The following is a 6303-nucleotide window of genomic DNA, read 5'->3' on the forward strand; positions in this document are numbered from 1 at the left end:
GACTCTGGGGTCCTAGTTTGTTGTAGAGAGCATTTTGCCAGCCAATTTAAAATTGAAGGCTTCTAGCCGGGGAGAGAAGAGGACTGGTTGCTACTACCATAAAATATATATACAGTGTTCATGGTGAGCTCTTAAACCAGCATAATACAGGAGGCTTTTGCACTATGTAAAAGAAGACAAGACTGGCTTGCTCCTTTATAAACACTTGAACATGGAGCCAGAAGGGAAGGCAGTTTAAACCCCCCCTGGCCCACCCGCCTCGGAGTCGCTGGGTGGGGGGTTGCTCTCCAGGCCTTCCCTCTGTAGCCATGCAGGCAGAGGTTTTGGCTGTAGTGGGCGTGGCCAACTCTGAAGCCAGCCGGAACGCCGTTCCTGTGTGTTCCTGCCCCGAAATATCCCTGGATGAACCAATGTATTTTTCTTTGATTTATCATTATATCTAATTCTGAATTGGGCTGTAGACTGTGGATAAAAGAACCATGCAATTGGGCCATGAACAGATGGGGGAAAGGAAACCCCAGGTTTGCAAGGGAAAAAAATGAAATGTAAAAAAAAAAAATGCACTGGGGGACAGTGCCCTCCAAGCTGAGTTAGTGTGAGCTAGTTCACGGCTTTTAGCCTCCAGCTCACGCATTCTTGTCTTTGCTCAGGAAGGAAGGGCTCCAGAGCAAACTGATTTATGCAGCAGCCTAACAGGTCACTCGCCACTTTAATGCCAGTAGCTCACAACGTGGAATTTTTGCTCACAAGACTCCACAGCTGAGAGGCAGCATTGGTTAGAGCCCCCTGCCCAAGCTTGCCCATAGCTTTGGTGGGGCCCTTTGGGCCCAGCCCCACCACGCCTCAGCCAGGTCCCACAAAGCCTTGCTGCTAGAAATCATTTCATTCTGGCCATTTCCTGATTTGTATCGTTGTGTACAGACAGACGCAAAATGGCTGCCCCGCTAGGAAAAAAATATGCCCCACAAGCCAAAAAACCTCCTGGCTGCGGGCCTGCCCCCAGGAGTCTCCCCCCCCCCCACTCATGCTGACGCTAACTGGGGCCCAGAATCCCCAGCAATGCTGGCTGAGGGCTGCCTAGCAACCCACAAAATGTCTGCTGAGGTCTCACAACATAAGTCTCAATGTGTCACCGAGATCACACAAGACTACGTTTGGTGGGTTGCTAGGCAGCCCCCACTCAACATTGCCGGGGATTCTGAGCCCCAGTTAGTGTCGGTGTGGGGGGGGAGGGAGGGAGAGACGAAGGAAAGCATGGAAGGGCGGCACACTGATGGAGCTCAGGAAGGGAGAGGAACTGGACCGGCACCGGCAGCGGCACCGGCAGCGGGAGGCGACAGCAACGCGTGCAGAAGCGGAGGAGGCCTGGGCCCAAGCTCCGCGATGGTGGTGGTGAAGACGACTGCATTCCAATCACCCTTCGCCCACAAGGACGAGCCCAAGGAGGAGGCGGTGGAGGCCACGGTGGCCGACAGGGATCCAGAAGTCACAACGCACCGCCACGAAAGCTCATTGAGACACTGTCTGCTCCTCCAGCTGGGCATTGCGTTCGTCTTAGCAGGAGTGGTGGTTGGCGGAGCCTCCATCTACAAGTACATCATTCTAAGGCATAAAGTGTTCCATGGGCAAATCTGCTACGAAGCGGAGGACAATCCAGATAACGCTGCCGAACCATACTTCCTATCCGTCGCCGAAGTTGCTGATTTCTGGGAAGAGGATAACATAGCAATCATCGCCGTCCCTGCTCCAAAATCCTCTGGCAGCGATCCTGCAGCTATTGTTCATGATTTCGACAGGCTTCTGACGGCCTACCTCAGCCGGCAACTGGGTAACTGCTACATAACTCCTCTGAACACCTCCATTGTTATGCCGCTGCGGAACCTGATAGAGTTCTTTGCGAAATTAGAGGCTGGTTCCTCTCTGACTCAAACTTACCTTATTTGTGAAGAAATGGTTGTGAAAGAAGAGATTGATAATGTGTCAGACCTGGGCCTTTTCATTTCCCAGTTCTGCGCAGGGAAGGGAACTTTCAGACTTCAGCGCAGAGATCAGATCACGGGTCTCCAAGAATGCTCTGCTGAAAAATGCCACTCGATCCGGCACTTTGAGAATGAGTTTGTCGTGGAAACCAAGATCTGTCAGCGGTGAAAAAGACAGGCTGGGAAGTGACAGATCTCGCATCTTCACCCAGAAGTCCAAGCTTTACATTTTAAACTTTGGAAAAAAAATTTTTTTTAAGTGCAGTGATAACCAAAAGCTTTATGCTTTTTTAATTTTTTAATGTGCGTATTGCTTAAATTTACGAAAAGGGGAAAAAATAAGTGCACTCCAGAGTCACCATGTTGTTGTTTTGTTTTGCTTGCTTTGGGCCCCTGGTGTCATTCAATTAGAGCAAATAGATTTATATTAAGGATTGCTGAAATGGGTAAAAATTGGGATACTCTGGAGGCCAGGTCTGCCAATGTAGTGGACTAGGGAGGGTAGACCTGTTCTCCAGAGGCCAGACCTACCAATATCCAATAGGAACTCTCAGTCTGGGGCAAGGGATACTCTGTATTCTTGGTGCTTGGAGGGGGGGCCAACAGTGTGAGAGCTTCAAGTCTGGCCCCACTGCTGGACCTCCTGATGGCACCTGGTATTTTTGGCCACTGTGTGACAGAGTGTTGGACTGGATGGGCCATTGGCCTGATCCGACATTGGCTTCTCTTATGTTCTTAATATCATGGACTGGGGTGGGCAGACCTGTTCTCCAGAGGCCAGACCTACCAATATCCAATAGGAACTCTGTCTGGGGCAAGGGATGCTCTGTATTCTTGGTGCTTGGAGGGGGGGCAACAGTGGGAGGGCTTCTAGACTGGTCCCACTGCTGGACCTCCTGATGGCACCTGGTATTTTTGGCCACTGTATGACAGAGTGTTGGATTGGATGGGCCATTGGCCTGATCCAACATTGGCTTCTCTTATGTTCTTATTAGATAGGAACTCTCAGTCTGGGGCAAGTAATGCTCTGTATTCGTAGTGCTATGGGGAGTAACAGTGGGAGGGCTTCTAGTGTCCTGGCCCTACTGATGGACCTCCTGAGGGCACCTGATATTTTTGGCCACTGTGTGACAGAGTGGTGGACTAGATGGGCCATTGGCCTGATCCGACATTGGCTTCTCTTATGTTTTTATGTTCTTATGTTCTTAATATCGTGGACTGGGATGGGCAGACCTGTTCTCTGGAGGCCAGACCTACCAATATAGTGGAAAGGGGCAGGGAGACCTGTTTTCCGAAGGCTAGGTCTACCCCGTACAGGACGTTTTTTGTAATGAAATTTGACTCGATTCTATTTTCTCTTATAGTGTTTAAATGATTCCTAAAATATAGTTTAAATAGAATTTAAAAGAATTCATCCCGATATTTTTTTTACACGGTCATGGAAATAACCTTCTAAAAATAGTCAGATGTCAGCCTGCTCACAACTTTAATGCTACTAGCTTTTTTCACTCTCAAGGTAGAATTTCTGCTCACAACACTGTGTAGCTTAGAGGGAACACCGGTGCCAGTCAATGTTCCCTCTAAGCTGCAATGCCTTGTGAGCAAAAATGCTACTTTGTGAGCTACTGGCATTAAAGTTGTGAGCAGACGATTTGACTACTGCATAAATTAGTTTGCTCTGGAGCCGTCCTTCCTGAGCTAAGACAAAAATCTGTGAGCTGGAGGCTAAAAACTTGTGAGCTAGCTCACACTAACTCAGCTGAAGTGTAGTGGGTTAGACGCATGTAGAAACCACTGAGACCGATGTAGTGATCAGCAGGGCTTTTTTTGTAGAGAGAGCCCAGCAGGAACTCATTAGCATAATAGGCCACACCCCTGACAGAGCAGCTCATTAGCCTATTAGGCCACACACCCCACATTACCAGAAGTGTGGTCATCCAGCCACACCCACCTTTTGCTTTTTATTCTGTTTACCTTGTTTGTTGTCAAAACCCAGGGCCTTTTTTTGTAGCAGGAACTCCTTTGCATGTTAGGCCACACACCCCTAATGTAGCCAATCCTAATGAGTTTCTGCTGTTGGGTGTGGCCTATTATGCTAATGAGTTCCTGCTGGGCGTGGCCAACTTGGGAGCCAGCCGGAACTCCGTTCCTGTGCGTTCCTGCCCAAAAATAGCCCTGGTGATCAGCATGGTTTACTGGTACACAACAAAGACAAAAACTAGCGGCCGGCTGGCCAACTATATACACGCCTGGGGACACACCCCTAGGTCCCGTTGGTGGGTTTAAATCTCCCGCCACGGTCCTATTGGTTCCCCAGTGGAGAGACTAGGAGCCTAGTCCCCATTGTTCTTCCAGAGTCAAGCTCTGGGGTATTCGCTGGCCCCTGGTGGCGGTCAACGAACATAACATCAGCTTAGAGGGAACACTGGCAGTCTGAGTAGACGATACTGAGCATGATGGACCAAGAATCTGATTCAGTCCATGTGCAATGCCGGTATTGCAGAGTGAATGGAAACAGGTTGAGTTCTCCTCATGTGTGTGGAGTGACCGATTATCCCTGCACAGAGATGACACCCTGTGTGAAGAGCTCCGTCGCTGTCGCAAACATGTGCATTTTATGTTTGCGCTGAAAAACCACCTGATGAGGATTGTTTAAAAACAACAACAACACATGGCTCGCCAAGGTCTGCCTTTGAAAGATGCTTCTGTGTGTTTAACCTGAGAAAGCAGACCTATAAAATCCTTTGCATACTCACTGAAAGAAATTTGCCAATATGATTTTGAAATGGAAAATAAAGCAGATCAAGTTGTACAACTTGGAAAGGGTACCCGTGATGCCGTCCAGCAGTTACGACGTTGGGTCATGAGTTTCTTTATTTCCCCTCATCTCTGGCCTGAGCTGGGTATTTGTTCTTAATAATACCAGCTTTCCATTTGGATTTCCAGGGCTAACTAGCTCTGGTTTGAGGGCAAAACTCTATGGTAAAACCGGCTTAAAACCATAGAGTTTTGGCCTCGAACCAGAGTGTCGTCATATGATGTCCCCGATGTGATGATGTCTCTTCCAGGTGACGCCATTGCATTGGGGACATTGCACAGTGACATCGCTGTTTGGAGGTGGGGTTTCCCCCACTGGCCAGCAGCGGACAGAAGCCCTGAAAACCGGGGGAAACCCCGCCCCAATGTGGGGGCTGGCAACCCTACTGCTGCAGCTTACCTTCAGTCACACATCCTAAGGCCAATCAGAAACCTGGGTGGTCAAAAGCCCCACCCACTTTCTAAAAACACTTGGCGGAAGCCAGGAAAGGTGTTAGTGGTGCCATGGTGCTCGCGGGCACCAGGTCGGGGACCCCTGGATTACACAAGATAAGTCGAAACCATCGATATGAGGAGATATGCACCTCTTCTATCTTCCACCATGGCAGCTTTGCTCATCTGATCAGGGCCTTCTGTGGTTGGCACCCTGCAATCAGAGAAGATCTACAGCTATCTGTGCACGTGCTTTCTCTGCCGTGGACCACACCTTGTGGAAAGGCCTGATATAGGAGGTGAGGAGGGCACCCGTGCTTCTGCCCTTCCATTAACTATCAAAGGCAAAGATATAGAATGGGAGGGACTTGGCTTGACAGCAGCACATGTGAAAGGGATATAGGTGTTCTGATTGATCACAAGCTAAACATGAGCCTGCAGTGCGATGTGACTGCGAAGAAAGCGAAGGCAATCTTAGGATGCATTAACAGAAGCCTTGTGTCCAGATCACGGGAGGTGGTAGTTCCGCTCTATTCTGCTATGGTCAGGCCTCACCTGGGGTCCTGTGTCCAGTTTTGGCCACCACATTTTAGGAAGGATGTTGACAAGCTCGAGCGTGTCCGGAAGAGGGCAACCGGGATGGTGAGAGGGTTGGAATCCAAGTCTTATGAGGAAAGGCTGAAAGAGTTGGGTCTGTTTAGCCTGGGAAAGAGAAGGCTTAGAGGGGACAGGATTGCAGTGTTCAAGTATTTGAAGGGCTGTCAGGTAGAAGATGGAGCAGATCTATTCTCTCTTGCTCCGGATTGCAAGACTAGATCTGATGGGTGGAAATTACAAGGGAGTCGTTACCGGCTAAATATGAGAAGAAACTTCCTAACTGTAAGAGTGGTTGAGCAGTGGAACAGTCTGCCTCGGGAGGTGGTGGATGCTCCTTCGCTGGACGTTTTCAAGTGGAGGCTGGACTACCATCTTTTGGGTATGTTGTAGGTATGTAGGGCTATCTTTCAGTATACTCCTGCAGAGTGCAGGGGGTTAGACTAGATGACCTGCAAGGTCCCTTCCAACCTTTAACATT

The 6303-nt window shown here is 49.3% G+C and overlaps 1 pseudogene; it reads left to right on the forward strand.

Moving 5' to 3' along the window:
• The first annotated feature begins 1383 nt into the window (after window positions 1-1383).
• On the forward strand, window positions 1384-2148 carry LOC107112126 (annotated as a pseudogene).
• The last annotated feature ends 4155 nt before the right edge of the window (window positions 2149-6303 follow it).

The sequence above is a fragment of the Gekko japonicus genome, unplaced genomic scaffold (genome assembly GCF_001447785.1).
Source record: "Gekko japonicus isolate JY-2015 unplaced genomic scaffold, Gekko_japonicus_V1.1 scaffold7945, whole genome shotgun sequence".
In the NCBI taxonomy this organism is placed as follows: Eukaryota; Metazoa; Chordata; class Lepidosauria; order Squamata; family Gekkonidae; genus Gekko; species Gekko japonicus.